The 11315-nt window shown below is 35.4% G+C and overlaps 1 pseudogene; it reads left to right on the top strand.

Moving 5' to 3' along the window:
- The first annotated feature begins 451 nt into the window (after positions 1 to 451).
- LOC144251004 (axin interactor, dorsalization-associated protein-like) lies at positions 452 to 7755 on the top strand (annotated as a pseudogene).
- Positions 7756 to 11315: the final 3560 nt, after the last annotated feature.

The raw sequence follows: 11315 nt of genomic DNA, 5'->3' as shown, positions 1-11315 counted from the left end.
ACCTACCACAAACGTTGCCTTCCCAGATGGCTTCCAGACGGGCGCCTCCCCACGCTCTACTCCTCTTCTGATGGGAAGCAGGCGCCAAAGGAGCCGAGCGAGTGTGGACACGCCTCAGGGGCAGGGAATGGGCAGCGCAGGAGTGGCGGGGAAAGTGGCCATGACCCAGGGGCGGGGGAGTGGGCGGTACATGAATGGGGGCGTGGCTTCGCTCCAGTGGTGGGGGTGTGGGCGGGGCGTGGGTGGTGCAGGAGGGGGACCAGGGTGAGCATGGCTACGCCTCTGGGGAGAGGCGTGGGCGGAGCCAGGACCCTGCTGTGCAAGTGCACCTGCAAGGGGACGCTGCAGCCTCCTGGTTGCTTGCCACGCTTTGCTTTGAGGCAACGGCAGAGCCCCCAGGAACCTCAAGGAGGTGACAGCGCATCTCCGCTGCAGTTTTCGTGAGGCCCAGATGACCCAGCCAAGGTCCACACCTCGTCCCCGCTGGCGGCTGGGCTCCTCTATGGAGGGCGCGGCTGTCCACCCTCCTGGTGGCCGGTGCAGCCACTGCTGGACGCCCCCGACCTCCGTGGCCCCCTGCGGGTCCCGCTGGGCTCGGGGCCCACCGCTGAGCAGCAGGGACGCTGTCCAGGGGACAGGTCACCTCAGGGGTCTCCCCGTTCACCTGGAGGAATGCATCGGAGTCGGTTGGGGTGCGCAGAAGCCCGGGGACCCTGGCAGCTTGTTGCCATTGCCACTGAGTCCTGACTGTGACAAGTACCTGCTTAGGGTGAAGAGTGCAGGTGTCCTGCAGCCAGAGCTGCCCCTAGGCTAAGGCAAGTATTTGCTCACTCAACAAAAGCTCATCCAAAAGAATTATGAAAAATGTCATGATTTAAAACTATATCTCATTGGTTAAAAATTGTGCAAAAGGATGGGATGTAAAGGCAGGAGCATTATCCATCTTTAAACAAATAGGGCCTCTAGGATCAGATCATGCTTGGTTTCTTTCCATGCTCTCTGCTGGAACTGACTTGACATTTTCTTTTTAGATTCAATCCTGTTAGTAATTTTTTTCTTTTGTTTTGTGTTTTGAAATAATGCACTAGTAATCATAAATATTTTGAAGTGAATAAATCATTTTACTTCTACTTTGTAATTTTTTTTACATTTTTTATTTTTTATTTTAATTAGCGATTTAATTTCTGGATTTTTTTTTATTGGTGCATGCTTGGATTCTTTTCACACTTTATATATATGATATCTCTCTCTCTCTCTCTCTCTTTCTCTCTCTCTCTCCCCCCTCTTTTCCTCTCTCTTCCCTTCCCTCCCTGCCCCCTACCCTCCCTCCCCCCCTCCCTTAAAAACCTTCATTCCAGACAGGGCCTGCCTTAGGTCCAGAAGGAAAGAAGGCTATACAGAGAGGCCAAGAAGAATCTGACCAGACAGGTCTTGCTGGGATCCCGCCCTGGCAGCCTTTTACCATTAGCTCACACCCCCTTCTCCAGTCATTTCTGCATGGCCATCCATTCTTCATGGAACATAAACATAAAAACAGGAGTTTTCCCTGGATCTGTAGGTCTTCATTTCTTAAAGGTTTTAGGTCAAATAAAGTTCTATTAAATAAATGTTATGATTTTTAAAATGTAAAGATATATACTAGTTCATAAATTAGACGAAGCAGTTTATAAAGATAGACTCTTTCTGAAACTCATCTGAATTTTTATTGCAGTTCCTGGACCTTTTATACAGCTATAGAATTAAGATACTGTATTAATGGTAAGAGGATAAACAGTCCGGTAAGACAGAATAGAAAACTCAGAAAGTGATTGCCACTTGATTTATGATTGAGGTGGGACTGCAGATCAGTGGTGGAAAATGTCAGTCTTTTCAATGAGTAGTGCTGAGACAATTGAGTATTTATGTGAAATTGAATGAAATTAAAGCTCCTACTATACACCGTAGACAATAATTCTGTGTGACATATAGAATTAATGTCAATAAAATGCTTTCAAGATAATATCTTTATGATTTTGGAGTGGGGTAAGTTTTCTTAAATATGACATAAAAAGCACTGATTGTGAAGGAAGATATTAAGAAATTTGATATTACTAGCAGTAAGTATTTATCATAATCAGAAGACACCATGGCAGAGAAAGTCATTCTTAACATTCAAAACTAATACTTGGTGTTAGAAGTTAGCAATGGTTGCTATCTTTTGGAAGAGTGAATTGGACAGGGTGGCGGGAAGGACACTCCCAGGAGGCTGATCATATCTTTCCTAGATCTGATACTAATTATACAGGTGTATTCACTTTGTGAAAGTTCAGCAAACTGTACTAACAATTTGTCCATTTTAAAATGTATATGTTCTACTTCAACAAAAAGTCTTTATAAAGGAAAACTACTAAGAAGCTATTTGTAAAACATTTGTCCAGCAAAATAATAGAGACCTCCTACAGCTCAATGAGATAGACATCTCAATAAAAAATTGAGCAAAAAAATTGAACACACTTCAGAAAAGAGGAAATCATATATTTGATTTATTCTAAAAGGTGCTCAGCCTTATTAATCTTCAGAGGAATGCAAATTAAAATGATTGATCTCTTTATACCAAAATTGGCTAACATGAAGAATCTGAGTAAACAGTACCTAGTGAGAATGTGGAGCAATGGGAACACTACTGCCCTTGGGCTAGGAATAAAAATTGGCACAACCACCTTGGAAAACGGATTGTCGTTACATAGTAGGTATGGAGGTAACATGACAGGTGACTTAGTGATTCCTCTGTTTCAGAAATGGGTGCTTATGGGCACCGGAAGATGTTCAGAAGAGTATTAACTATATCCAAATACTTGAAGTAATTCAAATATCTATCAACACAAGAATGTGTACATAAACTGTAGCATATTTATACAGCCATGTACTACATAATAGAATGAACTTTTCTGCAGAAAAATTCATATATGATATACATACATGTGAATATGTATGTATATAAATGTATACAGATTCACATTTTTCATAAAATTTCAGAGGTGTTTCTTAACTCTCTAAAATTCATCCCAGATGTCCAGGTACAAGCCCCTCTTCTAAAAGTACCCTCATTTGTCAATCAAAGAAGATGCATAAAAGGTATTATGTATATATTTAATGATATCAGCCTGAGCCCATTTAGGTTTGTTAATGCAACCATGGAATGCAGTCTCCAGGCTTTGCCATTCTTGCATTTGTCTGTATTGTCTTCATATTTGTTTAAATTAGAAAGTAATACATTTTTAACAGCACTGTTGAGGTATAATTTGCATATCATAACATTTCCCTTCTGTAAGTATAAAATTCATTGATTTTTGACACTTCTATAGAGTTTTGCATCTGTCATCACTATACAAGTTCAGAACATTCCCATCACCTCCCAAAATTTCCTCAAGCCACATTTGCCATCAATCAAATGTGTATTTTCAAATGTAGTGTGTTGATTGATTCATGTATTTCAAACAACTCATCATTAAAAGTAGCATAACACATTGTTGAATAGAAACTTGAAAAACATCAACCAAAATCTTTTGTTAAGTGTATTTTGAGGTTCTGTATGCATACTTGATTAAAATCAGCTTATTTGCATCTGTTCTCTATTGGTAGTTTCAAAAAAGGGAACATAGTGAACAGTTGATTTCTTCCTTCATATATTCTTGGTGGGTGAATGTTGTCATGTTGTTCTGGGTGGGTTTTTAGTTTTAAGAATTTTAGTTGGTTTTAGGGAAATATTTCAGTTATACAATGGCCCTTTTATATGGCAGACTATATAGTACTAATTTCTGAGAGAATAAATCATACAAAATAGAATGAAGAATAGAAGTTAGACTATAGTTAAATTAAAACATAAATATCAAATTGTAAATTTTCTTTATTAGGAGTAACTAAAGAATGTATTGATCAACTCTGATATTAAATGTCTCAGACTTTAGAACACTATAACAAGTATTTTAAAAAGCTTTTCTTGTCTTTGTTCTACCACTTCATATTAAGATGCTGAGTATAATATAGAAGTACATATGGAATATAAATATTATGTGAGCATATTATACTATTATGTATAATTGGGCTTCCTCAAGTGATGTTTTTAACAAACTTTTATTATACATACTATACACTATTATTATAGAAATTATTATTTCTGCTTAAAGGTGATTGTATGGTTGGGAAATGCAGATATATTATGTGTAAAATTAAATATTTTTCTAAAAAAGTATAACATCAGATGTTCATGAATTTTGGAAATAAAAATACATAATGCCTAGCTAGTTCCTAAGAGGTAGGCTATATCTTCTGTTTGTCAAAGTATTTACTCTGAATTATTGGTAGAGCTAACTTTTATTGAGGTTTCTCTGTTGCCCGGTACTTTATTACCAAGGTTGCCATCAGAACCGGGAATGACATTACTCACTATCAGGATTGAGAAAATTGGCCTGAAAGACTCTGGACAGTGCATCGATCCCTATATTACAGTTAGTGTAAAGGGTAAATAACTGGCAAATTGCATTATGTTTTTTCTCAAATGGGACAAAGGTTTTGACAGGGAATGGTCTTGTATATGTGACAACTTACTTTAATGCATTCTATAATGAGGCAGAATCTAGAAGAGATCATAACAGAACATAGTTCTGAAAGACTTTTTTTATTGGTTGTTCAAAACATTACAAAGCTCTTGACATATCATATTTCATACATTAGATTCAAGTGGGTTATGAACTCCCATTTTTACCCCAAATACAGATTGCAGATTTTTTTAAAATAAGGACTGCAGCCTAAATTCCAAATACCAGAGACTGAAATCTTTTATTATTATTATTATTATTTTAATATTTATTTTTTAGTTTTCGGTGAACACAACATCTTTGTTTGTATGTGGTGCTGAGGATCGAACCCGGGCCACACGCATGCCAGGCAAGCGTGCTACTGCTTGAGCCACATCCCCAGCCCCTAGTTCTGAAAGACTTACAAAAAATATTTCCTACTTATACACTCACTTTTGCTTTTGAGTTTGTATAGATTTTTGCTCTTCAGATTCCATCTAATGTGCGGAATAAACATACACATTGTCCTTATCAGCAGCTACAGCCTTCAGGATGTCGATTAAAATTAGCACCTCTCACCTTCCATGGGTGTGTAGTTTTCTACACAGAGGCCCTTGTCCTGTTTTCCCATCTCTCCTGCTTCAGCCCCTCTTCTTCCTGTGCTACTGAGGTATCTACATAGGTGAGTCCTACAGAGGCAGATGAAAATCAGGGGACAGGGAAGTAGTGTGCGTCCATAACATCCATGCCCTGAATGCAATCCCGTGGGATGATGATGTGATTAAGGAATAAATTATATCATTTTACAGAAATAACTATAGTTAGTACAAAGGGCTTATTTTAACCTGTAGTTTTGCACCAAAGGAACAGATCAGTGCTGAAATTAAATGGAGGAACTTTTATCAATTGCAGAAATAAAGTCAGATCCATGGGTTCATTAGTGCTAATTAAAAGAAAAATATGACCACAAAGAAAAACATTTATTTAAAGAACATAATCCACAGCACTAATACTGCTACACTTTTAAATTCCGATGTTACCAGTTATCAAATATATAGTGTACTGGAAAATATTTACATTGTTTGATAGGCCATTTGTAAAACTGCATACTCATTCAGAAAGTATACTTAAAACACAATAATATTTAATGATGTTGTAAATGTTAAATTACCTTTTCATGTTAAATTGAAATATTTTTATGTAAATATTTTTAAATTATTAAATGTACTAAATTGTTTTTGAGCTTTTTGAGACACATAAATGAATAACACATAAACACTGAGGAGTTATTAAATGAGTCCATGTTGAATTTGATTAAACTGAGATTTTAAAACCCGGGAAATTAAAACTATATATAACGTACCATCTGGTTGTTATAAATTCAGGCTATGTTGTAAACAGTATAACCGGAATTTAGATAATATATATGAAAAATTATTCATTAACAAAAGGGTTTTTGTTGGCTGTTCTCATCCATTTTTGGTTCTTAACAGGGAAATTATGATAAGGTTAGGTTTAAAGGCTTTTCTAAATAAGTCATATACTTGATCAAAGTTAGAAAATGGTGGCAGAGCTCCATTGTGGCAAATTATATACTCCAGATTATTTTTGCATAGAAAAATATAGTGGGCTATTATTCCCTAAGGAAAACATGTTTGTTCTTTTTACCACTTCACTATGAAGATCAAGTTTTGTCCACTTGGCCATGTAAAGGCTTCCTTGTCCCCTTCATGAGGTCTCCTAGACAGTCTATATTCATTTCTCTCCACATACCCCATGAACTTCAACAACTCTCACATACTTTCTCACACCAAATAGGAATCTCTTAGCCTGAGAATCTCCTCTCAGCTCTTTCTATGCCTCTTTAGGAACCTTTTCAGTTTCTAGATTTTCCGTCTGTATATGTGAATGCTCATAAGCAGAAACTTATTTGTTTCTCCTAACTCCTGTGCAAGATACTCCTGTGGCTTCAAGAAAAGAAGATACATATGTTCATTTTAATGTGGACATTGAGCTCCCAGAAGCATATTGAAAAATTAACCAAAGGTTTATAATTATCAGTTACTGACTTTTTAAGGACACAGTACTTATCTGGGTTTGTGTTCATAGTGTACTTAACACAAGATCTTACGTCACATAGTTAAAGTCAAATCAATTTTTTTTTAAATATAAGAATTAGCAGTTGCATTATCTAGTTGTGTAATAATGTGGTTGAATATTATTTGATAGGGAAGTTTTTCTCATAATACAGAGTTAAGGAAGCAGGTTCCCTAATAATTACCTTAAGTCTTTTTAGGAACCTAATGATTACTTTCTAACAGTTAAAGAATTTTTTTTTTCTTTCAATAAGACACATTGGGTAAAAAGATACTATAACTGGCAGTTAGTTTGTAAGAATATGGAAAGGACAATCTGGGCATGGTGGTTTCAGGAGGGAGAGAAATTATATAAGCTAGAATTTTTTTTAAAGGAACTCTTTTAAATTTTTATTCTATCAAATATAGGTGCTTATTGAAACCATTTCTATAGGTACTGCTGATACTTAAGCAACTTCTGTTTTCTTGTGGTATTTAATATTTTATATTCTTTGGTAGTTTATGATTCTTCCTGTGTACATAACTTACATTCTTGCTATACAATTTTGTTGTACTTTGTAGAATTAAATGATATGGAGAAATGTCACTCAGACATGGTAGAAGATCTTGGAGTGACAGCCACAGTGAGTTATCAACAGTTGTGTCATCAGACTGTTTGACACATGTTACTTTGTAAAATCATAGGCTTCTGGTGACACATAAGAAATGTGTGGTCTCTGGCTTATGTGGTTTGTTTTAATTCCTTAGGTGCAGCTATCTTCTTTGAATTCAAACACTACAAGCCTAAAAAAAAGGTTTACCAGCACCAAGTGTTTTGCTTTCATGGAGATGGATGAGATTAAACCTGGGCCAATTGTAATAGAACTGTAAGTGATATACATATAGGATTCATACTGTTCTAATGGTTACTAGTTCATGTTTCTTCTTAGTCCCTCTCATCTAGAATATAACATTGGTGTAGATCAATCATCAAAGTATTTTAAACAATGATCCTTCTATTGTGGTTACAGGTACAAGAAACACACTGACTTTAAAAGAAATTGCAGTTATTGACCAAGAAACCACTTTATCTTCATCTACATCAAACTTTGCACAAGGAATGATTCTGACATGAGTAACGTGGAATTTCTGTGAATTTTACCACTCAGTAGAAACCATCATGGCTCTGTGTAGCATATTCATCCTTCAGGAGGCAGGAAGTGAGCCGTACCCATAGGCCAGTGAGTCCATTGCAAAGCTGTACCACAGAACTAAAGTCCAGCACCTCATTGTTATCACTCCTTTGGATACAGGTTTATTGTAGATTTTGAAACATTGTTTTTTACTTTTCTATTAATTGTGCAATTAATAGTCTGTTTCCTAATTTACCACTGTTCCTATCCTGCTTCCTGGAACAATAATGCTGTGGTAGGTATGCTCATCTTAAAACTTAATACAGCAATAAGAATGTCCTAGAGTTTACACATTTGCTCACTTTTGCTCCAATATGGTCTTTTGATTTGAATTAACTTCAAACTTTTGAATTGAAGTGGGTAGGATAGTACCAGATTGCTATTAAAGGAAATTGGATCAGTTATGGTCTGTCTTATAGGCTGTTCCTTAGAGCTGGCCTAAATTCACCCTCATCTGATAGTTCTACTTAGAAATAGTGTGCCTTGACCAGATCAATATTGTATATGGGAGTGTTCCCCAGGTTGTAGCTGTGATATTTTTCCAGATGACCAGATTGTTTTTCTGAAAGTGAGCATATTTTTAGTCATGTTGATTAGTTGTTCTAAATCACATTGCTATTGTTTCTAGGGTTAACATTAATGATTCTAGGGTTAACATTAAAACCATCTCAGAATAATTACAAATTTTGGGGTGGATTTACGTCTTCTAAATCATGTCATCTAAAAATAATTGAGTCAGATGCTAATGAGATACTACAGGAACAACTGCTGTTTTTCTGAAAACTGATTGTGAAACCTTAAAACCTTCATACCTTGTCTTTATAAAGTGATGAGTATGCAAAATCTGGAAAGATATTCTATTTTTTTAATATAGGTAGATACAACTGCCATTTATTTCCTATTTAGATATATTGACATTCATATGAAAATATGCAGGTCATTAGCCTATTATAATTTCACTATTTATATTACTTTTAACTTAATGATGAGACATAAATAAAACTTTCATAGTACACGAGGTAGATATTTGATACACAGAACATAAAGATTTGTATGGAGCTGTTTTGTGGGTTACATGTAGAACCCAAGTATTTTAATATTCACTATTTTAAATGAACAACACATGAAGGGAATGAAATACTTGGCCTATTTTTAAACTAGTGTAAACCCTAATCATACCATCCGTTTGCTTTTTAAAATGAATAACAGTTGTTTTAGCCCTTGCACTTCAAGAGATCTAGTCTTTAATTTTTCAGTTGTCTGTTAGGTCAATTTTGTTTACTAGATGAATGTTAATAAAACTATATGAGCCTGAAAGAATTCTCAACCAAATTTAGTCTTTTCTTTCATCTGGATTGGGTTAATTTCACAAGTGCAAAAATAGTTCAGTCTACAGTAGTTCTAGGAAATGAAGAATTTGCCTTAATAAAATGTTCACTCAACTGAAACTCGGAGTAGTCAAAATTTCCAGACTGTAAACTTCTCAAGAGAAGGGCCTCATCTTTTCCATGTCATGTAAACTTTCCAAGGTGCATGGCAGCACTCTGTACCCTGTGGAGTACTCAGTACCTTTTTGTTTGATGTTACTGATGTTTGATGTTGCTCCCTTAAAATCTACTATTAAAATGTAGCAAAACTGATACATTGTTCTTTCTGTTTTCTCATAGACTATAAAACATGTATATCAAAGTGATAATTTAAAAAAAACAAAACCTTTTTCTGTTGTTGTAGATGGACACAGTACCTTTATATTTATATGTGGTGCTGAGGATCAAACCCAGTGCCTCACAGGCAACCCCAGCCCCTCAAAGTGATAATTTATATGAAGAAACATTTAGCATCCTTCACATAAGAATGCTTTTTTTTAACCTATTTATTTATGTGGTGCTGAGGATTAAACCCAGGGCCTTGCCTGTGCTAGGCAAGTACTCTACCACTGAGCCACAACCCCAGCTGCCACCAAAGAATTGGGTTATATGAAAAAAAAGAGGATGCTTTGTATGAATGTCTTTCATCAGCATTAAACAAACTTAAATTGAACATTGTCATCAGCTTAGCTTTAATTCAGACCTGAATGACCAAACCTCCCCCCCCAAAAAAGGTGATTTTATCTTGAAGCAATTAACACAAAACAATCTGTATCTCACAAATTAGTTGTTTAAATTTACTTTCTAGTGTGGGAGGGGATGAGTAACTGGACAATAATTACATCTATAGCAGTAATACTTTCAGGTTGAAACACTACTGCTTCACAAATGAAATGATTTTAGTAACTAAACTCAAACAAAATTTGCTGGAGAGGACTTCTAAAACTTTTGAGATACAAAAGTATAATTGAATCAAGGGACAGTATTCTCTACACAACCTGTATATGGGCAGCTACCTTGGGCTTTGCTACAGAGAAAGGGAAAGGGGATGGGGCAGAAAGAGGAGGAAAAGAAAGGTTAGTATGAGGGTGGATATAATCAAAACATAATAAGTGCATGTATGGAAATGTCACAGTGAAACACATTGTTTGTACAGCTAATAATTAAACAATTTTAATAATAAAGAAAGATATTGCATTAAATAGATAATATTAAAAATTGAACAGGAAAAGCTTGCTAATTCTTGTAGTAACTTTATAAAGATATGTATATATTTTAAAACTCACCCTTTAAAGTATAAAATGTGATGCTTTTCTGTTTCTGTTTTTTCTTTATTCACATAATGAATATTTATGTTATTTTTAAATATTTTAATTTTATTTAGAGATTTGTGCAACTGCACCTATATAAAATTTTTGAACATTTTGTCATCCTAACAATGGATCCCATGACTGTTATTAGTCACTCTCCATTCGCCCTTTCTGCAGACCCCAGCAACCACAAATCTCTTCTGCTTCTATGGATTTGGTAATTAAGAACAATTTATATAGAAAGTCTTTTTTTTCATCCAAAATCATCCACTTTAATGATTAATAGATTTCCTTGACATTTTTGGTTCATATATATTTTTTACATTGTTGGGATCATGTATTTATGTATTTTTTTAAAAGAGAGAGTCTTTAGTACCTCCTTTCTTTCACTCAGCATAATGCTTTCAAGGTTCATTCAAGACATAGTAGGCAAAAGAACTAGATGGCATATGGCTGAATTACTTTTTATTATATAATGCATTAGATTTTTTATTTATTCATTAGTTTATGGACATTTAAGTTAATAATTTCAATTGATGTACGCTGGACTTAGTTGATTTTTGCTTTTGTTTGCTCAGATGTTTTGTTGAACTTCTCTACCGAATTTTAGTACTTTAACTAAACTCCAGAACTTTACTTTGGTTCTTCTATATACTCTCTGTCTCTTTATCAACATTCTCTATTTGGGGAGATCAATATCATCTCTTTTAAACCTTTAGACACAGATTCTTATAGTTCTTTGAACTGTAGTAGTTAATTTTGAGTCTTTATCTAAAGCAGTGTTTGAACTTTCTCAAGAACAATTGATATTTCC

This window comes from Urocitellus parryii, chromosome Y, assembly GCF_045843805.1.
Source record: "Urocitellus parryii isolate mUroPar1 chromosome Y, mUroPar1.hap1, whole genome shotgun sequence".
In the NCBI taxonomy this organism is placed as follows: domain Eukaryota; kingdom Metazoa; phylum Chordata; class Mammalia; order Rodentia; family Sciuridae; genus Urocitellus; species Urocitellus parryii.
This window is presented reverse-complemented; position numbering and strand designations above follow the sequence as displayed.